The sequence below is a fragment of the Ranitomeya imitator genome, chromosome 2 (genome assembly GCF_032444005.1).
Source record: "Ranitomeya imitator isolate aRanImi1 chromosome 2, aRanImi1.pri, whole genome shotgun sequence".
In the NCBI taxonomy this organism is placed as follows: domain Eukaryota; kingdom Metazoa; phylum Chordata; class Amphibia; order Anura; family Dendrobatidae; genus Ranitomeya; species Ranitomeya imitator.
In genome coordinates this window covers 757,561,234-757,586,247 of record NC_091283.1, presented here as the reverse complement: position 1 = coordinate 757,586,247, position 25,014 = coordinate 757,561,234, and the positions used below count along the sequence as shown (strand labels likewise).

The 25,014-nt window shown below is 45.0% G+C and overlaps 1 protein-coding gene across 1 annotated transcript in view; it reads left to right on the top strand.

The window, feature by feature from the left end:
* Positions 1-25,014, top strand: part of DNAJB12 (DnaJ heat shock protein family (Hsp40) member B12) — a 59,192-nt gene that overhangs the window by 9,322 nt on the left and 24,856 nt on the right. The gene's annotated exons all lie outside the window — the stretch shown is intronic.

Below are 25,014 nucleotides of genomic sequence, written 5' to 3'. Positions count from 1 at the left end.
ACACCGCACTAAATTGCCGGCTTTTCTCTCTAACACCGCTGCGTATTTCTCGCAAGTCACACTGCTGGTCCGTGTGTAATCCGTATTTTTCTGGCTTCCATAGACTTTCATTGGCGGTTTTTTTTTTTTGCGCAATACGGTGACAAACGCAGCATGCTGCGATTTTCTACGGCCGTAGAAAGCCGTATAATACTGATCAGTAAAATACGGCAGATAGGAGCAGGGGCATAGAGAATAATTCGGACGTTTGTTAGGCGTGTTTTACGGACGTATTTTATGCGCTCTTACGTCCGTAAAACTCGCTAGTGTGACGCCGGCCTTAGAAGGAGGGATGGTTTTTGAATCTACAGAAAGAGTTAAGTTTTCTCTCTACTCTGTAGGTATCATTCATAATCTTGAAATGTGATTGCATTGTGCACCCCTCCAACCAGACGTTTGAGTTCACCAATCTAAGATACAAGTCCCTAGTATTATAATGTTTCCAAAAAGATCATTTGTGACCAATAGAAATGTTTGATCAGTTGTATTGGTATTGGCTCTGATGAGAGCCATCTTTAGGCATCCGGGGATTGATGTAGCCCTGTCGTACATTGTGGGATAGCTCATTGCCACCTCTGATGAGAGTCATCTTTAGGCATCCTGGCCCGTGGCATTGATGTAGCCCTGCCGTACATTGTGGGATAGCTCATTACCACCACTGATGAGAGCCATCTTTAGGCATCCGGGGATTGATGTAGCCCTGCCGTACATTGTGGGATAGCTCTTTACCACCTCTGATGAGAGCCATCTTTAGGCATCCGGGGATTGATGTAGCCCTGCCGTACATTGTGGGATAGCTCTTTACCACCTCTGATGAGAGCCATCTTTAGGCATCCGGGGATTGATGTAGCCCTGCCGTACATTGTGGGATAGCTCTTTACCACCTCTGATGAGAGCCATCTTTAGGCATCCTGGGATTGATGTAGCCCTGTCGTACATTGTGGGATAGCTCATTGCCACCTCTGATGAGCCATCTTTAGGTATCCTGGCCCGTGGCATTGATGTAGCCCTGCCGTACATTGTGGGATAGCTCATTACCACCTCTGATGAGAGCCATCTTTAGGCATCCGGGGATTGATGTACCCCTGCCGTACATTGTGGGATAGCTCATTGCCACCTCTGATGAGAGCCTGCTTTAGGCATCCTGGCCCGTGGATTGATGTAGCCCTGCCGTACAATGTGGGATGGCTCATTGCTACCTGTGATAGGAGCACATTGCTCTTGTCTGAGCTTCTATGGTCTCTCATCAGCAGTGATTTCCGTACCACAGCAGACATTACTCAGGCTTATCCTTTCTTACTACATTTCCATGTGAAGTCTTGTATTGCTTATTCCTGCTTGTGTGAACCTATTGCTCGTCGTTACATCATGCTGTCATAGAACCTTTGTGCTGCTTCATTTACTTCTGATCAATTTTGTTTGTCTCTGTATTTTGGTAATTATTCTTCTGTGTGCTATTTAGAGAATCCACATCCTCGATGTTCATGGTACTTGGTTTTCACCATCTTCTTTGGGAGCTCTATCAATCGTTAGTCTATTCCTCTGTCAACAATTAGTATGTTGGTGGAAGGACCTAGCAATTTGGCTGGACCAACGTCTAGTCTGAAGCTGGCTGTAGACAGTGATCCTGCCTAGCTCCTCTTCTACCATGCTTGTGTTAGCCGGGATCGGCACAGTAGAAGGGTTGTCTGACAAGTGTATACAAAAGAGTGGAATGTCACAAAATACTAATGAATCCTTCACAACCTATACTTGCTGATTACTATGAAGCGATGGTGGTCCATCTACCGCATGTATACCACGTACTGATAGGGAATTTAATAATCTACTCACATGGTAAACCCTAACCCCCTTCTTTTTGCTACCACCGCAACCAGTTCTACATACATTGGATGTCCTGTTGACTGAATCCATAACACTCCAGGTGCCACTTATCATGCTTTGTATTATAACCCTGTATCCTCCTCTGTGCTGGGGTTAGGAGGTTCAGTGCGTACATGGATATGGGCAGCTCTTCTGTATCTACATGTGCACTAAATGATTTCTGCTCCTGCCCATATGTGCACATGGCACTCACTAGATCCGTAAGCAGTATGAGGCCTAGAACTAGGGCAAAATGATAAGAAAAGAAGCCGTTGGTTGGGTCTCTAACATGTGTACATGTCAGGTTATGGGGTTTTAAAGATCTTATCAGAAATTAGCCAGTGACTAAGGGGCCCACACAGACCGACGCAGCGGGCCCACACAGACCGACGCAATACTGCCTTGTGCATAGGCCTAGGAGGTAGAGGACTTCTGCTGTTGGAGGAAGGGTTTGTTGGGCAGGCTGGTTGTGTGCTGATCTCTACGCTCCCAGAGAAGTACCGTAAGTCCGTATAAATGAGTTTCTAGGACCATAGAGAGCAGCACAGTAGTAGGTAGATGGCAGAGGAGCTTGGGAAGTGTAGTCTCCACTGCAGCACTTTAATTAGGGAGACTGACCACTGAAATAGAAGAGAGTGGAACCATCTGGGGCCAGAGGGGAAAGAAGACAACCTAATGGTATTTGTAGTCCGCTGGTGCAGGCATGCCTCGATTACTTGCGTGTCCTTGATGCAGCAGTTTTCTGACTTTCACTAGCCGTCAGAATACAACTTTAAGTTGCAGTATTTGCAGCTTCCCCCATGCACTGTGCTGCTAAGATGTGGCACATGGGATTAGATGTAACATTTTAAGTGGTGAAAAGCTGATCTTGTTATCAAAGCGAATGCAGTTCTGCCCACTTGTGTGGAATAATGGGATGTGGGTCACACTTGCTGATGCTAGGCTTAGATTTCATTTCTGCATTTTAGTACTGAGTCAATCAGCAGTTTTGCCCCTGCAGAAATGCTGACAGATCTTGATAGGAGGCATTATATAGTCCTTTCTGTAGTTGGTTAGTAGCAGCAATGAACGAGACTGTGAAATATTTACTTGGTGTGAGCCATTTCCACAAGTGCTAGATCAGCATTCCCGAACCCTGCAGTCAGCGCTCCAGTCTGTCCCCCTGCTTGAGCGCTGGATGTAGGGGGCTTCTGGCTGGATGCTACATCCGTTACTCAGGAGCGGAGGGGGGATTGTGTAGGTGCAATGGCACTTCACTGCTGGGGATTGCACAGGGGAACCTACCACTCACTTTCTCATTCAAGCTTAAAGAGATTGCAGACTTGTAGTGTAAGAACAGACAGTCACGTTATGTGACTGCAGAACTGTGAATCCTCACATCGCACGCACTGCGAGGAGTCTCCAGGGCAGAGAACAGCGGTCAGGTGACCACAAGTGCGCAATCTGAATACTCCCGGCCACATTCCTACTAGATGGGTGCAGCCTCATTCAGTGCAAGTGTATTGAGTGAGGCCGGACGAGTCTAGTCAGAATGTGGCCAGGAGTATGCAAATCACGTACCTGTGGTCACATGACCACTGTTCTCTGCTCTGGAGACTCCTCGCAGTGCGTGCGATGTGAAGATTCACAAGTCTGCAGTCAGATAAAGTAGTTAAAGAATGGACTAGCATTTAATAGCATATTGAAAGGGAACCTATAACATTGTACATACAGTCTTATCTGTGGACAGCATGCTATAGAGAAGGAGAAGCCGTGCAGAATGATATAGGTTTGTGGGAAAAATAAAGATTAACTTGTGTATTTTTATTTTCTTTTTTTTTTTTTGCATTGAAATCCCTTGGGATCCAGTGTATGCCACCCTATTAGTGATTGACTGCTATTAGTAATGAGCGAATATACCTGTTACTCGAGATTTCTCGAGCATGCTCGGGGGTCCTCCGAGTATTTTTTTTAGTGCTCAGAGTTTTAGTTTTTCTTGCCGCAGCTGAATGATTTACATCTGTTAGCCAGCATAAGTACATGTGGGGGTTGCCTGGTTGCTAGGGAATCCCCACATGTACTTATGCTGGCTAATAGCTGTAAATCATTCAGCTGCGGCAAGACAAACTAAAACTCCGAGCACTAAAAAATACTATGAGGACCCCCGAGCATGCTCGAGAAATCTCAAGTAACGGGAATATTCACTCATCGCTAAATGCGATCTCTGCAGGCACATGCATACAGAGAAGACTGTCAATCATTGAGTAGGAACGCCCACTGAACTCGTACACATATAAACACCAGGTAATTCAGTAAAAAAAAAAAAAAACAAGTTTTAGTGAAACTTTTCCGACAAAAGAAATGTTATCGAACTATGGTAGCTCCTCAAGCTCTATAACTTCCTGCCTGCAGATGGGATATCCTTTGTGCCATCACCGGTTCCCTTTAACACCCCACACCTTTCCTGTCTGGAGCTGTTTGCAGGGTCAGAACTGCTGACAGAATCCTATGAAGTTAAGTTGTGCGCAGATCACTCGTACCGCCTCTTAGACTTAGGGCTCATTTCCACTTGCGAGACATACGTCCGTGTCTCACAGGTTAAAACCCTCTTCTGGCGCCGGCACTCTTGAGCGGAGCGTGCGGGGCTGCATAGCGACACATGGAGCTGCACGCTCCGCTCCCAAATGCCGGCGCCAGAAGAGGGTTTAACCTGCGAGACACAGACGTATGTCATGCAAGTGGAAATGAGCCCTAAGGGTATGTGCACACGTCAGGATTTTATACAGAAATTTCCTGAACAAAACAGGAGATTTTCTGCAGAAAATCCGCTCGCGGTTTTCATGCGGATTTTTCGCGATTTCCCACCCCCACCCCCCCTTCCCAGCACTTCCCAATGCATTAAATAGCAGGAGATCCGCAAAAAATCCGCAAAATTAATGAACATGCTGCATATTTTTCCGCAATGCGTTTTTATTGTGGAAAAATATGCAGCATGTGCAGAATGCATTCAAAGTGATGGGATGCTTAATGTTTTAAGCGTTTTTTTTTGCCGGCAAAAACCGCTGACAAAACGAGCAAAAAAACGTGAAAAATCCGGAACGTGTGCACATACCCTTACATAAAAGATGCGGGTGTTGGGAAATATGCGCTCGTCTCGCCAGAGACGCAAATTTCTCCATGTGATGTGTGCACCGATCAGAAGAGCAGCCGTCACAAGTAATCCCTCAGAGAAGAGCGTTTGCTGCCTGGAAATATTCCACGCCTCTACAAGCATGGGCGTCTGTGAGATGGATATTAATAGAGCAGAGATATCAATAGGTTCAGGCAGCACCTTGGTTCCCTTCCTCTTGGGTTTTTCCCAGCACTGGTCTATTCGCATATGAAGACCATTCAAAGTTCGGTTCCCCCAGCATAACTACAATAATTATACACAGCGCTACCGGAAGATGACAGCTGCAATGCAAACCTCAGATCTAAAGGTGGCCGAAGATGTCAGCAGAAGGCTAGTGTGGCCATGGGCTGTTCCTCCTGGCCATCCCCATACACACCCATCTTCACTGTGCTTTTTCTGTGCATAAATCTCATACCCACCTATACCACAGGTCTGGTATAGGGGTTTCAAAAGTATTCACCCCCTTGGCTATTTACCTGTTTTGTTACATTATAACCTGTGTTTAAATATTTTTGTAATCCAATTTGTGTGATGGGTGCTGATCAGTTGTGACGACACCTGGGGGTCTGCAGAAGACACCAGTGCTTGTAATTGACGATCTGCTAAGAGCGCCGCCCCGTGGCCGACGTTCACAGTAGATGAGGTTTTCTGCTGCACATAGCAGATCGCCCCCCTCTGTTGCCCCTTTCAGAATAAAACAAAAATACACATATTTGGTATCGCTGCGTTCAGAAATGACAGATCTATCAAAATGTAAAAATGAATCCGATTTGGTATATGGCATAGCATGAAAAGAAAATCCAAAACTGCAGAATTACATTTTTTGGTCTCCGCAACATTGCAATAACAGACAATCAAAAGATCTTCTCTACCCCAACATAGTAGGAACAAAAACGTCAGCTCGGCACACAAAAAGTAACCACTTACCCAGCCCCAGATCCCGAAAATTGGAAACACTACAGGTCTAGGAAAAAATGGTGCTGTGTTTTGTTTTTTTTTGTTTTTTTTTTCACCACTCAAATGAAAAATAACCTATACATGTTTGGTATCTAGGAACTCGTAATGACCTGGAGAATCGTAATGGAAGGTCAGTTTTAGCATTTAGTCAATATGGTTAAAAGAAAAAAACCTAAACAACAATTGTGGAATTGCACTTTTTTTGCAATTTCAATGCACTTGGAATTTTCTTCACGTTTTCCAGTACATTTTATGGTAAAATCAATGTCGTTCAAAATCACATCTGGGAAAGCCCTGGGAAGAAGGAGAGCAAAACAAAAAATTGGCCCTGGGGTTGAAGGAGTTAAGCAAGAAGCACCTCTAACCAAACACCATGAAGACCAAGGAAATCTCTAAACAAGTCAAGTACAAAGTTGTTGAAGTAAAAGTCAGGGTTGGGTTAAAAAAAAAAAAAATCCTCAACAAATCCATTATCTTCAAATGGAAATAACATGGTACCATAACAAACCTCCCAAGAGAGGGCCACCTACCAAAACTCTCAGCCCGGGCAAGGAGGGCATTAATCAGAGAGGCAGCACAGACACCAAAGGTAATCCTGAAGGAGCTGCAGAGTTCCCAAGCAGAGACTAGAATATCTGTCCATATGACCACAAAAAACGTACACTCCATAGAGGTGGCCTTTTTTGGAAGAGTGGCAGATAAAAGCCTTTACTTACACACAAAAAATTGTAAGGCTCAATTTCAGTTTGCCAAAAGACTTGTGGGAGACTCCCCAAACGTATGGAGGAAGGTGCTGTGGTCAGATGAGACCAAAATTGAACTTTTTGGCTACCAAGGTAAACTCTGTCTAGCACCAAACAAAAACAGCTCACCATCCCAACAACACCATCCCTACAGTGAAACGTGGTGGCAGCATCATGCTGTGGGGATGTCTTTATGTCTTTCTGTAGCAGGGATAGGGTAAATGTTCTGTGTTGAGGGGAAAATGGAAGGTGTGAAATCCATGGATTTTCTTAAGTAAAACCCGCTTCAGTCTCGGTGGTCTCAGTGATTTGAGACGGAGATGGAGATTCACCTTCCAACAAGACAATGGCCCAAAGTTAATGCAAAACTTGTTGGTTTAAGGGGAAACGTGTAAATGTTTTGGAGTGGCCTAGTCAAAACCCAGACTTTAATCCAGTTTAGAATCTGTGGCCAGACTTGATGATTGCTGTTCACCAGAGGAAACCATCTTACTTGAAGGAGCTGGAGCAGTTGCCTTGAGGAATGGGCAAATATCCCAGAGGTAAGATGTTGAAAGCTCATTGAGACTTATCCAAAGCGACTTGCCACTGTAATTGCCGCAAAAGGAGGCTCTACAAAGTTTAGACTTTGGGGGTGAATAATTATGCACACTAAAGTTTTCAGTTATTTTGTCCTATTTGTTGTTTGCTGCACAATAAAAAGAAAACCAAATCTTCACAGGTGTAGGCATGTTCTTTGCATGAACTGATGCAAACACTCAAAAAAAAAAAAAAAACTGTGAAATTCCAGGTCGTAAGGCAGCAAAACACGGAACATGCCAACGATGGTGAATACTTTTGCAAGCCACTGTATGGCAATCATGGGTCTGAAATGCAACACTACTGTGCCTTCTGGGAAGCTTCTGCAGCGTGTACACTGCAATTATCATTATGGTAATCACCAGATCAGTTTGTAGACCCCAATTATACAAGCTACTTGGGGCTTTGACCTCTGAGGCCTACAGACTTCTGGAAGAGCACCAATGTGCCAAGAAACTGACTGCTGAACACTTTATTCAAAATCATCCTCTTGAAGGGGTTGTCCACTAATTAAAAAGGTTTTAAATACTTCTTCTAAGGCCGGGGTCACACTAGCGTAGAAAACGGAGTGCTATGCGAGAAAACATTGCATAGCACTCGGACCAGTGTTAATCTATGGGGCAGCTCTCATCCCCGTTTTTTTTTTTTCTCGGGCGTATTCAGTGTGCGAGTGAAATTGCCACATGCTGCGATTTTACACACATATCGCCCGAGTCTCGCCAATACAAGTCTATGGGTGTGAGAAAATATCAGACACCACATGGACCATCAGTGTAGCTTGCGAGAAATACACAAACATTTTCCTCATTAAAGCCAACTGAGCCGTAAAATTCAATGTGGAAAAGCAGTGAGAAATGTAAAGCCATACACGTATCATACGGATACATAGGTGCGAGAAAATGACATCATCCCATTGCAAACACATTACACACGGATGACCATACGGAGAACACTTGTGCGACTCTCAGCAGGGTGACTAGGTCCGATTTTTTTTTTTTTTCCATACGTTTAGTGTGACCCCAGCCTAAGGCCTCTTTCACACGTCAGTGTCTCTGGTACGTGTAGTGACAGTTTTCTCACGTACCGGAGACACTGACACACGTAGACCCATTAGCATCTATGTGTTTCTGCACATGTGCGTGTTTTCACACGGACCGTGTGTCCGTGTGCAAAACACGTAGACATGTCCATTTTTTACCGGCAGCACGGACCACACTACGGACAGCACACGTGCACACGGAGAACAGTGTGCACTCTCCTCCGTGTGCACGTACCACCCGCAGGAGAGACAGCGCTACAGTAAGCGCTGTCCCCACTGCGTGTGGTGCTGAAGCCGGCATTCATTCCTTCTCCCCAGCAGCGTTCGCTGGATAGAAGGAATGAAAAATCAGTGGTTTTTTTTTTTTATTTTCCCTTAAAAATAAAGTTTGTGCGTCCCCTCCCGCCTCCCATCCCCTATGCGATGTCTCCTCTCTGCGCCGGCAGCAGGTCCTGTGTGAGGGGTCACATGGTCCCGCTCATTACAGTGATGAATATGCACATATTCCTCACTGTAATGAGCGGTACCATGTGACCGCTCACACAGGACCTGCTGCCGGCGCAGAGAGGAGACATCGCAGGAGCTGGGTGAGTATTTCCCGGCAGGCAAGCGGGGGGGTGGGGGGGGGGGCGCACAGGGGATGGGAGGCGGGAAGGGACGCACAAACTTTATTTTTAAGGGAAAATAAAAAAAAAACATTGATTTTCCTATCGCCACAACAGCACCCCTACAAGAGAGGGGATCCGCCCACCTTCCGGACAGGAACCTATAGGATTTAAAGGGGCGGTCCCCCTCATCACTCCAGTCCAGTTTGGGTTCCTGTCCGGACGGCGGGAGCCTGCAGCAGCAGTCTTACCCGGGCCTCCATGCCTCTGCACGGTATCTTCTAGGAACGGCAGAATCGGGGGCTCGGAAGCAGCATCGGGGGTGTCCTGCGTGCAGACCCCCCCTCGTCTGGCCATGAGGAGCGCGTCCCAGGAGTCGGGCAGTGCCGTCCTGGTCCGCGGTTGAGCGCGGTGTGCAGCGTCCACACCGGCGCTGGTGAACCCGGAAGTAGTTGGTACGCGGGGTAAAAGAGCGGCGCCTATGGTAGGATGCGTGCAGCCATGTCCTCAGTAGGGGACGCCGAGCACCCTCATGGAGAGGGAACGGAACAGCGCAATAAGAGCAGTAGCGGCCGCCAAAGGAGAAGCAGCAGCAGCGTGGTACGGGGGCAGCAGCGTGCGAGCGCCCCAGCGTCACATTTGGATCCTACTCCTCCAGAACCGGTATTCACAGAATCAGCCTTATGGTGAGTGTTAAATCAGACACCTGGTGCTGATATGGTCTGTTATTTGTGCTTTGTTTTAGGGGAAAAAGACCACTAAATCTAAGCACAAGCAATGTGCTCTATGCATGACTCCAATGCCTGACAGTTATACCAAAAGGCTGTGTCAGGCTTGCATCTCTCAGACCTTAGAAGAGGAAGCTCCCCTTCGGTCATCAGACCTTAGAGCGGTCATCAGGGAGGAAATTAGCTATTCCCTTAGAGGCAGCCGCCAGGAAAGGTCGGGCAGGGACATATCGCCAGGATCTAGTCTGTCCCTGCAAGAAGGGGAATGTTCCCGATCTTCATCTCCATCCTCCTCAGATGAAGAGGGAAGGCCTTGTTTCTCGGTGGACAACATGGACATGTTAGTTAAAGGAGTCCGAGCTACCATGGGTGTTGCAGAGAGCAAGGAACCAAGGTCCGCACAGGACATAATGTTTGCGGGCTTGTGCGAGAGGAGTCGTCAGGCATTCCCGGTGGTGGATACGGTTAAGACTCTTATAAAGAGAGAATGGGATAAACAGGATAAAGGTTTCCTCCCGTCATCAGCCAAAAGAAGGTATCCCTTTGAAGACAATGATCTGGCAGAGTGGATGAAAGTCCCGAAAGTGGATGCAGCGGTGGCTTTTACGTCTAAAGCCGGTACTTTGCCGCTGGAGGATGTGGGCCTTCTGAAAGATCCGTCAGATAGGAAGGCGGACATGTTTTTGAGAAAAGTATGGGAATCAACTGCGGGGGCGTTCAAACCTGCTATCTCTAGCACGTGTACGGCTAGATCCGTCATGGTGTGGATATCCCAGCTGGAAGAACAGCTGAAGTCCAAGGTGCCCAGAGACAAGATGCTGAACTCCCTTTCGCAAATACGTGAAGGGGTGGCGTATTTAGCGGATGCATCAGTGGATTCTTTAAAATTGGCGGCAAGATCAGCAGATCTCTCAAACGCTGCTCGCCGAGCCCTATGGCTTAAGACCTGGAAAGGGGATGCCCAGGCGAAAGCTAAACTATGTACAATACCTTGTAGGGGTGAGTACCTGTTTGGCCCGGTATTGGATGATATCCTAGCTAAGGCTGAGGATAGGAAGAAAGGTTTTCCTAAAGCTTTCAATCCTACCTTTAGGAATACCTTCAGGAGACGCTTCCAATACAGAAGACCTTACCACAACCGAGACTGGGAACCATCAGACCCGAAAAAGAAAGGTTCGGACTTTAATGCTTCATCATCTTCCTCAAGAAGAAGAAGAAATTATCGTTAATAAAGATCTTCCAGTAGGGGGCAGGTTAAAATACTTCTATGCTCAGTGGGCCAAAATAACTTCGAGCAATTGGGTTCTGGGTATAATTAATTCAGGGTTAAAATTAGAGTTCCGGGAAAGACCTTCTGAATTTTATATCTTGACTGCCCCTGATTCCTTAGACCAACAAAAGACCCTTGAAAAAGAGGTCCAAATGTTAAGACGGAAGAAAGTCATAGTGGAGGTTCCAAAACATCAGCAGGGGAAAGGGTTCTATTCCCCATTATTTTTAATCTCCAAGCCAGATGGATCCTTTCGAACCATCATAAACTTACGGAGATTGAACAAACATCTAGAGTATCATGCCTTTAAGATGGAATCTATTAAAACTGCGACTAAACTTCTTTTTCCCAGATGTTATATGACAGTCCTGGATTTAAAAGATGCGTATTACCATCTGCCCATTCACCACGGTCATCAACAATTCCTCAGAATGGCGGTTCGCTTAAACGACCAGGTCAGACACTTTCAGTTTGCTGCAATGCCCTTTGGTCTATCTATGGCACCGAGGGTGTTTACTAAAGTCATGGCAGAAGTAATTGCCTATGTCAGGGAACAGGATACGTTAATTATACCCTACTTGGATGACTTCCTGGTAGTGGGGAATTCCTTTTGCCAGTGTAGTACTTGCCTAAATCATGTAATATCTTCCTTACAGGACTTGGGTTGGATAGTCAATATCGAGAAGTCAAGACTCGAACCATCAACAACTCAGACTTTCCTAGGTATTCTGCTGGATTCGGAAGTGCAACAATGTTTCCTTCCGGAAGAGAAAAAGCAGAGGATTGTGCACAAAGTCAGTACGGTAACAAGGAAGCCAGATCTGACTTTAAGAGACGCTATGTCCCTTCTGGGATCCCTAACGTCCTGCATACCAGCCGTCCAGTGGGCTCAATTCCACACTCGAGTGTTGCAGGCCCAAGTCTTGGATACAGAGAGGAGTCTTCAAGGGCAATTAGGCGGAAGACTCAGGCTGTCCACCGCCACTCTACACAGTCTGAGATGGTGGTTAAACAGAAGACATTTAGGGAAAGGAGTACGCTGGAGTGTAGTACCTGACAACACGGTCACAACCGATGCCAGTCCAATAGGTTGGGGAGCTCACATAGGAGATGTCTGGACTCAAGGGCAATGGGCTCTCTTAGAGGCTCAAGAGTCCTCAAACTGGAAAGAGCTCACGGCAGTAAAGAAGGCCTTACTCAGGTTGCTTCCATCTCTGCAGGATTCACATGTAAGAGTCCAGACAGACAACACAACAGTAGTGGCGTATCTCAACCATCAAGGGGGTACAAGGTCAAGATCCCTAATGAACACCGCCACAGACATACTCGAAATAGCCGAAGCCCACTTTCGCTCTCTATCAGCTGTTCACATTCGGGGAGAGCTCAACACAGAGGCAGATTACCTCAGCCGTCATTCTCTACGTCAGGGAGAATGGGTTCTAGATCGACGGGTGTTCAGACAGATAGTAGACCTGTGAGGATTGCCCGTTATCGATCTATTCGCAACGAGAGAGAACAGGCAGACCAGGAAGTTCGCTTCTCTTCGGGTGGCGCACAAGCCCTGTATAATAGACTCCCTTCAAATACACTGGGATTTCCCTCTGGCTTACGCGTTCCCCCCAATGTGTCTGATCCCGATAGTCCTCAGGAAGATCAGGGAGGAGAGGGCGAGAGTGATCCTGATTGCCCCCTTTTGGCCCAGGAGGGCATGGTTCTCGTTACTCAGGGCAATGTCTGTGTCCGACCCCTGGGTACTGCCGTCCAGCCCGGAGCTTCTTTCTCAGGGTCCATTCAGTTACCCCAATGTGGAATCCCTGCATCTGACGGCGTGGAATTTGAGAGGGAGTTATTGAGGAGAAGAGGGTTTTCAGAGGCTCTCATATCTACCCTTTTAAATAGCCGGAAAGAAGTTACCACTAAAATTTATGCTAAAACTTGGAAAAAGTTCCTTGCCTTCTACCAAAATCCCTTTTCTGGCAAGGTCCCAATTCCGGCTATTCTGGAGTTTTTACAGAAAGGCCGAGAATTGGGCTTGGCGGTAAATACCCTTAGAGTCCAAGTATCAGCTTTGGGAGCTTTATATAACAGTGATGTGGCGGGAAATAGATGGGTTTCCCGATTTATCAGGGCCACTGAACGTAGTAACCCAGTGTATATTCCTAGATTACCACCATGGGATTTAAATTTGGTTTTAGACCTTAACAGAACCCCCCTTTGAGCCATTAGATTCTGTCTCCATAAAAAATTTAACCTTAAAAACAGCCTTCCTAGTAGCCCTGACCTCTGCTAGGAGAGTGAGTGACTTACAAGCTTTGTCGATAGATCTTCTTTATTTAATGGTCTTTCAGGACAGGGTAGTGTTAAAACCTGATCCAGCATACCTACCAAAAGTAGCTTCCAAATTTCATAGAAGTCAGGAAATAATTTTACCATCTTTCTGTGACAATCCGAATTCAGCTGACGAGCAGAAATATCACATGTTGGATGTCAGAAGAACTCTATTAGAGTACCTACACAAAACAGAACCATGGAGGCAGAGTAGGGCTCTGTTTGTTTCCTTTCAGAATCCAAGGAAAGGGGCGAGTGTAACAAAAGCGTCTATCGCCAGATGGATAAGAGATGCCATATATCTTGCTTATACTGCTAAAGGCCAGACACCACCAGATGGCATCAGGGCCCACTCCACTCGAGCCATGGCCTCATCCTGGGCGGAAAGAGCGGACGTCTCCATAGACGTAATATGTAAGGCGGCAACGTGGTCATCTCCTTCCACCTCTTATAGACATTATCGTCTTGATTTATCTTCAGAGGCCAATTTAGTTTTTGGCCGTACAGTACTTAGTGCTGTAGTCCCTCCCAGGTGATTGATCTTTGAAAATCTCTTGTAGGGGTGCTGTCGTGGCGATAGGAAAACCGGTTTTTACGTACCGTTAATAGGATTTTACGGAGCCACGACAGCACCCGCACATTCCCCCCCGTAGTTATTCACTGGTTTCTGCACCCTTTGGGGAAAGTGTGCTGGTTAAAAAATCACTCTTTAGAAGGTGATGGTATTTAGTAATGTTTAAGTATATATGTTTATGTACTAACTCAATGGCGGTGTCCCTTATACTCTGAAACACAAACTGGAGTGATGAGGGGGACCGCCCCTTTAAATCATGTAGGTTCCTGTCCGGAAGGTGGGCGGATCCCCTCTCTCGTAGGGGTGCTGTCGTGGCTCCGTAAAATCCTATTACCGGTACGTAAAAACCGGTTTTTCATTCCTTCTCTCCAGCGAACGCTGCTGGGGAGAAAGAATGAATGCCGGCTTCAGCACCACACGCAGGGGACATCACTTAACTGTAGTGCTGTCTCCTGCATGGTCCGTGTGGTCCTCAGTCAGCACACGGGCGGCACACGGCTGCCGCACGTGTGCCGCACTGATGTGCTACGTGAGTACATGGACACACAGACATGGATAATTCCGGTACCGATTTCTCCGGTATCGGAATTATCTGGACATGTGAAAGAGGCCTAATGCTGTAAAACAAAAGTGACCTACGAAAAAATTATCATTGTATTATTTGCCAGTATCTGCCCAGTATTAGAGTGGAAGGGTAGAAATAAATTTATACCGACATAACCTATAGGTTTATACTTTGTGATTGACATTTCCATTTACCTATTGCATGTGGTTTTATGATAGTTATCAGAGTTATTGGATTGGCTGAAGTGTCAATCGTTCTGGTAGGATTTCCCCAACGACATCATGCACCAAACTTATATAAGTCATAGGGTCCCAGTTAATGACCATTTGCAGCCTCATTCCCTGAAGAAGCCAGCAATGGCAAAACATGTCGGGGAGGCAGCTGGTTAACTTTTTAGAGCAGATTGTCTATATTGGTAATATTTACTAAGCAGTGATCCACAGCCACTCTTGGCCAGATATTATTTAAATGGACAACACTGAATTAATGTACTATACTAGGCTTTACATATAGGGAAGTAATAACGCTTTCCCTAACTAATAGTCAGTGAACCATTGTAGTCAGTGAACCAATGATATCATTTATTTTTGATTATAAAAGTAATATTTTAATCTAAGACTCTTTAGTTGGGGTCTAGTTGCCATTGGCAAACTGTTGATTGTATTGTTAAACCTCACCCTAATTCATTTTTGAACAGTCCTCAACAACTTCTGTAATTTGTCACAGCATGCAGCAGTGATGTCAGTAGCGTTGACACGTTACTAGTGATTGCCTGCAGTGGTCACATGTCTATGTGGAAGAATGGGAACTGGTGAACTGTTGGCATAGGAGCAGCAGGGGATTGGTGAGTAGGGTGAGTTCACACAGGGCGTTTTTGCTGCGGTTTTTTTTTTTTTTGGTGCTAATTTTGAGTTGCTTTTTACAATACCAGCAAAGCCGATGAGATTACAGAAATCTCATGCACACACGTTGGTTATTTGTGTAATCAGTATTTTGTGCTTTGCTACGTTTTTTGGACATAGAGCATGACACTTCTTTCAGTGTTTTTCCAGCATTTTCCACCCATTGATTTGAAAGGACAGTGAAAAAAGGCTGCGAATACACAGGTTGACTCTTCTTGTAGCGTATTTGCTGCAGAAAAGTCAGTGACAGTTGGATGTGACGTCACACTCTGCTCTGCTACATCTAGATGGCAGTCTGCATAATACGTCCATACAGCCTGTCATCCAGCAGAGCGGACCCGATCCTCATTCGCTTTAATGGGGGGTCCGACATTACAGTGTTTGACACGCTGTCATATGCATGACAGCGCTGCAAACACCGCTTCTGATCGGCGGGGAAATCCTTCCCGCTGGTCAAAGGGCCACGCTTCGTACGCTGTCAGAAGACAGCAGGAGCGCTCCGCTGTGATCGGAGGTGTAAACACCTACAGCCGCTAATTACAGTGAGAGCAGGAGCGGCGGATGGGAATTGTCATCTGCTGCTCCTGCGCTATAAATAAAAAATTAAAAAAAAAAAAAACACGGCGTGGGTTCTGCCTATTTTTGATAACCAGCCAGACAAAACTCACAACTGGGGGCTGCAACCCCCAGCCGTCAGCTTCAGCAAGGCTAGTTGTAAAGGATAGAGGTGTCCTCACGCTTTTTTTTTTTTTTTTATTATTTAAATAGTAATTAAAAAAAAAAAAAACGGTGTGCAGTACCCCCATTTTTGGCAACCAGTCTTGCTAAAGCTCACAGCTGGGGGCTGGTATTCTCAGGCTGGTAAGGGGCCATTGATTTAGGCCACCCCAGTCTTAAAATAGCAGCCCGCAGTGCCAGAAAAGGCGCATCTATTAGATATATAAATACACACACGCAGAAAAAAGTATTTTAATTAACTAAAACACCACACAGTTTTGCCATCTTTTTATTGTTCTGCCATTCCAAGCGAAGCCATCGATCTTCTGAAATAAAAATAAAATAATAAACCAAGAGTACACTCCCTGATCTGTCGTAGTCTGATATAACGAGTGTCCTGCGCATTATCTGGGGGAGATAAAGCGTACAACTGGGAGCGCTGCTAATGCGGCCCCTCCAGGCTGTAAGTACTGGGGAATGAATGATACGCAGCGGCGCAGGCTCAGTAACTAGCGGTGACGTCACTGAGCCTGCGCTCCCTCACAGCCTGACCTGAGGTAAACTCTGGACCGTGGGAAAATGCCGGGGAAGAAAATTCCACATGGAAGTTTTTTTTTTTTTTTTTTTCTCTGTGTGCACTCAACTTTAAAAACGGCACAAAAACCGCACCTAAACCTGCATTTTTGCCGCAGCTTCTTTCCTGCCAAGATGATCCGGATTTGCTGCAGAAAAAAAAACGCAGCAAAAATACGGTGTGTGAACTTACCCTTACCTCTTGTTAGTTTCTGCATTTGTAAAGTACCTTTCACACATTGTATGTGATTGCGTCTATATGACAAGTGACATTGTTCTTTTACAGTTAATAATTGATCTTGGTTTCTGGGTCATGTAGAATTTTGGCCACATTGTCTGGCAGCCCGAGACTTGAATAATTAACTTGCACATTTGCCCAGTAAGGGATTATAGGCGTCATTCCTAAATCGGCTGAATAAGTGGCACTAAGCTGTGGAATGGCTGCTTATGTCACGGTGCACATTTTTGCTGACCCACATTTAGCTTGTCCAGCGCCCGATCTCACATCTGTATGTTTTTTTCTTCTTCCAAAACCAGAGCTCATCTCTGTAATTGTAACTTTAATTTATCAGACATTCTATCCTGAAATGAGACGCACAATGCTAGTCTGCCTTACGTCTCCCTGCGGCCAATGTCAACCTCTGCTTGAATTCTGCCGGCTTCTGCAATGTGATGGTTCCAGGTTTGAAACTGTTCAAGCATCGCTTCTAGGAGCCAGCAATGACCCTCTCTGCAGACAGCAAAGCCGTGCGTACACTTTCTGGTTGTGGTACATTCTATATACCCTCCCCTCTGACGCTTATTAGAAACCCATATGTCTCCTGTTAAACCTGTTCTGAACGTGTGAACTCTGCCCTAAAAGTCACAGCAGCCCAATCCTCACCTAAAAGTTCTCATTGGGTCATGTGAGAAGGCTAGTACTTTTTAAAGACCCGTGATACTTTGGGGCCCTGTTGAAAATGTATTGATACCCCATGATCTTCAATTTAGTAACAGCATTATAGGTCAAACATTAGAAAACAGATCCAACGTAGTTACTGTCTTGGCAGTGTGAACAGGTCCTACAAGGAGCTCTGATTGGAGGGGGCTGCTCTTCTACTTTACTTATAGAGTTAGATCCCATCAGGGTCACCTAAAACCTGCCTACATAAGGAATCCCTTTCATTTGAAGTATTTTCCTAATCTCAGACATGCAGCGTGGACTAAATTTTCTTTCTAAAGCCTGGTCTTATGGTCATAGAGAGCTGAGGCCCACTATGTTCCCTTACATTTTGTATCCCGGTGAGTGGCGGCAGCACGGTGGCTCAATGGTTAGCACTGCAGCCTTGCAGCGCTGGGGTCCTGGATTCAAATCCCACCAAGGACAACATCTGCTAAGAGTTTGTATGTTCTCTCCGTGTTTGCGTGGGTTTCCTCCAGGTTCTCCGGTTTCCTCCCACATTCCAAAGACATACTGATAGGGAATTTAGATTGTGAGCCCCATCGGGGACAGCGATGATAATGTGTGCAAATCTGTAAAGCGCTGTGGAATATGTTGGCGCTATATAAAAATAAAGATTATTATTAGTGGCGAATGAGTTTAGTTGTTGTACATTTATCCTGAGCCGGGTAGACTACATCAGAGACTCTCCTTGGGGACTATCTGTCATTCCTTCTGGGATGTTTCATGTATTTCTTCATAGTGAAGTAAGAAGTAACCTGTTTACCAGGGCCAGCCATTTCGGTAGGTCACACAATGAGCTGGATGTGGCTGCTGGAGTCATTGGATTAATATGTAAATGTGGATTGGCTCATTGGTTTGCTTGTTGTTGAGTTGTAAAGGGCTGGAAAATCGCTCCCACACTGGGACTTGGGCAACACTGCCATAAACTGAGACCTCTCCAGAAGACCATCCTTTTATCCAGGCCAAATTTCCTGTGGACAGTTTTCAGGTCCACCATTTCATATTTCTTTTGGCTAAGCCAATTCTCCGTTTTGTTTGGGTGGCTCAGCGGTGACATTGTAGTATCTGTGGAAACACCTCAGGTAAAATCAATACCATGATATCTATCCCTCTGCCATGTCCCACCACACTAGGCTCTGACGAGGCGTAAAGCAGAATATATGAGTTTTGCCCAGAGTTGCCCCCTCAAATTTTTTTTTTTTTTTTCAACTTAAACGCATGCAATCGCACTGTTTTCCTCCTATACTTGCTGTATTACATAGTCTGTGGCTGGCTGCAGAATAAGGTAACATGGTTGGCCACATTATCTTATGAGGCGTGTTGCACTTCCTATTATATAGGTATGACGGATCCTCCTGCACCTGTTTTTGCACATGTCCTCGCAGACTGCACAACTCTCCAGTCCATGCAATGGCTGCTGGTGGAGGAACATGTGACCAGACCTGTCCATCAGGCTTGTCTAATTAAACCTGCTTTTCTATTGGAGGAGGCTGATGGTCTGGTCACATGTTCCTCCATCAGCAGCCATTATATGGACTGGAGAGCTGTGCAGTCTGTGAGGACATCTGCAGTAACAAGAGCAGGAGAAGACCCTGTCCTACCGATATAATAGTATGTACCACAATATCATGTGCCCAACAAGTCTCCTAAGATAATGTGGCCAACCATGTTTCGTTATTCTGCAGCCAGCAATAGACAGTGTAATACAGCGGCAAAAAGGTGAAAAATGTTTAATGAAACCCAATTGCAAAAATGATTTTTGGCCCCAATGTCATGTATTTAAGTAAGAAAAACAAATTGTCTCCAAAGGTGGACAACCCCTTTAAAGACAAAGTAAGATTACGGTACATTTACACTGGTGTATTTTCTTTCCACCTGAGCAACAGAGCACACACAGACATCACAGGGACCAAGTGCGTACATTTAAATAGATGGCTATAGGTGTGTCTATTGTGGTAGATCGGCTCACTCATCTGCACATAGAGGTAGACACAGGAACACTGGCTCTTGAAATCTCCCACTGGTTTATTAAAAATCCTGCATAAACCAGTGCAACGTTGGTAAAACAAATCTGGCCCTACAGGAAAAAAAAAAACCCATAACATCTGGCACAGCCCTCATTGCTACAGGAATCCTCCCACTTCAGGAACAAGTAACAAAAGGATCATGAAACCACAGCTCCAGGGCTTGCACCTCCAGGCCCACCCCACACTGAATGCTCTAGAACAGGGGTCCCCAACTGCAGTCCTCAAGGCCCACCAACAGGTCATGTTTTCAGGATTTCCTTAGTCTTGCCCAGGTACTAATTGCATCACCTGTGCAATGCAAAGGAAATCCTGAAAACATGACCTGTTTGTGGGCCTTGAGGACTGCAGTTGGGGACCTCTGCTCTAGAAGGCTGGGTACTGTATTTATCCTCTGGACTCCTCCTCCTCTACAATCAATTAATTAATCAACCTCGCACTAAACATGGCTGTTACCCCTTCAGCACCAGGTGTGCTGGAGCATTTGCTAGGTTCCTATCACTGAGTTTAACACCCTTCGTACAACATATCTCCTCTCCAGTACTTTGTCTATCTATCTATTTATCTATCTATAGATATATCGATCTTCTTTTTTTTTTTTTTTTTTCTTTAATTTCGCCAACCAGCACAGCAAAGTAAGCAGAGTTCTAACATCAAATGAACTAATGAGTCATGTAATTGAGTCCCAATGGGCCGCTTTGTTTGTACTTCTGTTTTTATTGTCCTGCTTGTTTAGTCTGGTTGCTGTGTGTTATTTTTATGCCTTTGATGCACATATAGGAACATCGGATTTACTGCAGTACCAAAACATTTTCCACATTCAAGATTGATCTAATTTATTCAGTATAAGGCCTCGCTCACACGAACATATCAATCAAACAAGTGCAATCTGATAAAATCGGATTGCACTCGGACCAATATTACTCAATGAGGCAGTTCAGATCTGCATATATTTTTTTTTTCTCCGTTGTATTCGGTATGAGAGAATAATCTCTCTGAAATTGGCACAGTGTGAGAAAATAATAACATGCCACGCGGACCATCAGTATGTCCTCTGATTTATAAGGATGCATTGCAATTCTGTAGCATAGGAATGGTCTCGTGATTAATAGCTGCTGAGTAAAAAAAAAAAACAGATTGCATACGGATGAGAAGTGAGAGAAAATAATCCCTCTCTCCTGGATAAATATACCGGTAGGGTTGTTTTTAATTTTTTATTTATTTTTTTTCATATGCTAATGTGAGTGAACCCTAATGTTGTTTGTGCTCGGTGTGTGGTCCTTAAATGGGATATCTGGGAACTTTGTGGAAAAACAAAAAAATGTGCACTAACAGGCAGGTAGTTGCTTTTTACCTGCCTGTTGGACCTGGCGCTGTTCTTCACCAACACAGAGTGGTCACAGACTGCTTCTGCTGGCACTTCAGCTGCCTCTGGTGCCGTCACTTCGAAATCAAATGATACCTTGATAACTTATTCCTGAAAATCCTTGTTTTTCTTATATATGTGAGGTATTATAATCTATGGGCTAGACATTGATCTCCTCAAGATAAAAAATAAATAATAAATAATAATAAAACAAATCCCCCCCCCAAAAAAAAAAAAACAGGTATGTGTCGCATGGTCAAATTCTCCAAGGAACCCACTTGGAAATAGTCAAGTGTATACGTGCAGATAGACAGCGTCCAATACAGGGTGTTCAATCAAAAGTGAAATTTATTCCGCCGAAAGTGTGAACAATTTTTAGACCTGATACAGCTATTTATCAAGTACGGTATTTGATAAAGACCTATAATGGGTCAAAACGCTGTTCATACTTATGGCGGAATAAATTTCATTTTTGATTGAACACCCTTGACTGGACGCTGTCTATCTGCACGTATATGGATCTCCCTGAGAACCTGGCCCCATAGCTTATTTTAAAGGGAACCTGTCACCTGAATTTGGCGGGACTGGTTTTGGGTCATATGGGCGGAGGTTTTGGGTGTTTGATTCACCCTTTCCTTACCCGCTGACTGCATGCTGGCTGCAATATTGGATTGAAGTTCATTCTCTGTCCTCCATAGTACACACCTGCGCAAAGCAATCTTGCCTTGTGCAGGTGTGTACTACGGAGGACAGAGAATGAACTTCAATCCAATATTGCAGCCAGCATGCAGCCAGCAGGTAAGGAAAGGGTGAATCAAACACACGTAAACTCCGCCCATATGACACAAAACCAGTCCCGCCAAATTCAGATGACAGGTTCCCTTTAAATGAAAGGGTTGTTACCAGTGTGAGACATGTAATGGCTAACCATTTCAGTCACACTCTGCAGAACTGAACTTTGTCTCATTACAAACACTTTTGCAGCTGCATCTCTCCATCCCCCCCCACACTGACTGCCAGCTTTCTGTGGACACTCTGCATAGACAGGAGCCTGACCACCAGTGGTGTGGGCCTAGTTATACACAGCTCCATATTCATAGAACTGCTAGATTTGCAGCAGATAAGAGTTGTTAATTTAGAAGTGCGGGAATCAGCCCAGTAAGTGATACATCGCTGGAATCAGAGTCTTCCCCTATATCCTGCTGCTCTCAGCTGGGGCAGCAAAAACCTGGGGACAGATTCTGTTTTACACGTCGTGTTTTGGGCCTTCCATTGTGTGACCTTGTTTTTCCATCCAATTCTGGGGAAGTCACCATGTCCATGCCCCTTTTCAGCAGCTGAAATGAATGGCAGACAGTTGACACAGAAATCTAGGTTTCACTTACCTGAATGTATGGTAGATGGAGCCATAAAGCGATGGTGTTGAGATGAGTGCTGATTCTGTCATCCATACAGAAGGGCTGACATGTAAGCGTCATCCTATGGTGACTACACTAGTGTCAGTGTGAACACCGGCATGGCGTAAGGATTTTGATGTAGGTCTTTAAAATCTAAACCAGACCGATACTTTTCTGTATCTACATTTATTGATGCATTTCGGCCAGGCCAGGGTAAGTGGCATCACCGCCTATCTCCTAGCACTAATGTAATATGTTGCTCCAGCCGGATCTGCAGCATGATACGGCCTCAGCCGTGGGGCACCTAAGTAATGGAGGTAAGGCGAGGATTACATCAGATTCACACTTGGGTCTCCTGATGTGAATTCGACAGCCTCAAAGGCATATGTGAGATTGTTGTGTTTGGATCAGAAGAAGCCTGAAAGTGTGACTCCGGCCTTGGGAAGACCAAAGTGCAGAACGTGGTGCGGTGCTCTTTTTTATACAGTAATTCAGATGACGCAGAACACACCCCAGGGAAAGAACCCTGTTTTCTGGATCAAAGTAAAGAAAAAATGAGACATTGCACATTTGAGCAAAGAGATTCACGGGGAGCTCGTCTGGTGTCCAAGCTGATGCTCCGCGGCACCTGGGAGTTCCTTAGCCGAACCTCAAAAACGCCGGCATCTGGGGCGCCGCTTCTGATTTCTAAGCCCCCGGGGCGTCATTATGTGCGTCGCCCTGTGATTTCATGTTGTAGTGGGAGCAAAGGTTGTGCCCAGGATGCCAGCATTCGAGCATTGTTCGCGGACGTTTGCAGGACCCTGGTCCGGCTGCCACAGAGTACCAACATGGACCAGACCTGGATCCTGCAAATATTTCTGTTCAATTCTAATTGTAACACAGACGCAATTCAGTCCCTTTGATAAATGCAATGTGTCTCTCCAGTTCTATAGCACACAGCGTGCGGCAAGTATCTACCTTGTCTTGTTTGTTTTTTGATGGATAAAGGAAAAAATCCAAATTATTTGATCATGAAAATAGTAAATACACACTCTTTACAACTCGCAAAAATCAGTCAGGAAGAACCAGTTCATGGCGCCAAGCTGTGGGGACGGTAATGAGCTGCCTAGCTGGCCATAACAACAACGATTCTCTACAGTAAGAGATAATTGCTTGGCTTAGCCTGGAGTACATGATATCCACTCTGCTGCTTTCTGGTTGTCTTGTTAAAGAGCAGGATTCATCAGAAAATCACTTTGGGGTTTTATTGTAAATGTTTTTTTTTTTGTTTTTTTTTTGGGTAGGGGGTGTTTATGTAAAAGTTGCAATTTATTTTTCCTCTACATTACTAATACAAAATAATCAGAAGTCTAGCAATTCTCACACTGTCCACTAAACCTAATATTTGACTCCCACTTCCTGTTCTGTACAGGTTACTTTTCAGAAGTCTCATTATCTTCACAGACCACATGCAGATGACACAGCATCCACATATAACATATATAACACTGTATCTACCATTCACAGTAGGTGATGTCACAGCTCACCTCCCCCTTTTCCCTTCACAATGAGCTTTTCCCATATAATAATAGTAATAATAATCTTTATTTTTATATAGCGCTAACATATTCTGCAGCGCTTTACATTTTGCACACATTATCAGAACTCAAGCAGTGAGTACCTCTATACAAATGAGTCAGGTCAAAGCCAGACTGCTGCTGCACTCCATGTGGCAACCGGAATGTAGGAGTCTAATATTCAGCCTAGTGGCCACTGCAAAGATTGCAAAATATCTATATTTTTAGATAGTGATATGGTATATTGAAAAAAATTATTAAACTTAATCCTGCTGCCATTTTGTTCTAGTAATCCTTGTCTGGCCCCATTAGTCCTTTTAACATTCTCCAACAGCCTCTAATCTAATTTGGATGGATTCCCAGCTCTCTGGATAGAAGGAGTGATTTTTTTTTTTTTTTTTTTTTTTTCTTTGTCCACAAGTTTGTTCTAGATGAGGATGCGCAGCTCCCACCCACGCCTCCCTCCATATTAATAACGTGCACCTTTGATCAAGCTGAACGTGCATGTTAATGGGTAATCCAGTATAAAAGACTGATGACCACTTTCTTGACTAGTTTTCTAATTCTAATGTATTTTGCTGTTTGGCGTTATCTGATGATCCCATGAGTGAACTTTTCGATTTTTTTCTGGATTTTGTGTGTATTTTATGTACCTTCGTTTAAAGCAGTTGTCTGGTTCCAAAAAATGACCACCTATATGTACAGTAGGTGATAATATGCTGATCAGTGCACCGATCGGCAGGTCGGATTACCACCGCTCCATTCGTTCTCTATGGGGCTGTTGGAAAACAGAGCTCAGCGCTCAGAGGTTCCTCAAAAAATAAATGGGACAGTTTGAGGTTGCACTCTGCTGCTCGGTTCTGAAGGGAATGAAAGTTCCCCTTTCTCCCAGCTGTCGGACACCCACCCATCAGCAAGTTATCACTTATCCTGTTGCTGCAAAAGGTAAAAAATAAGGTGGAGATGTAGGTAGATTATTGGAGATGTGGCCTTCTTGGGTTGTACAATTACAGGCACAATCCTGGTAAAGGCTTGTAGAACTAGGCTCTGTCATCGATGGTGGACAACTAACACTGAAGGATTCACTACAAT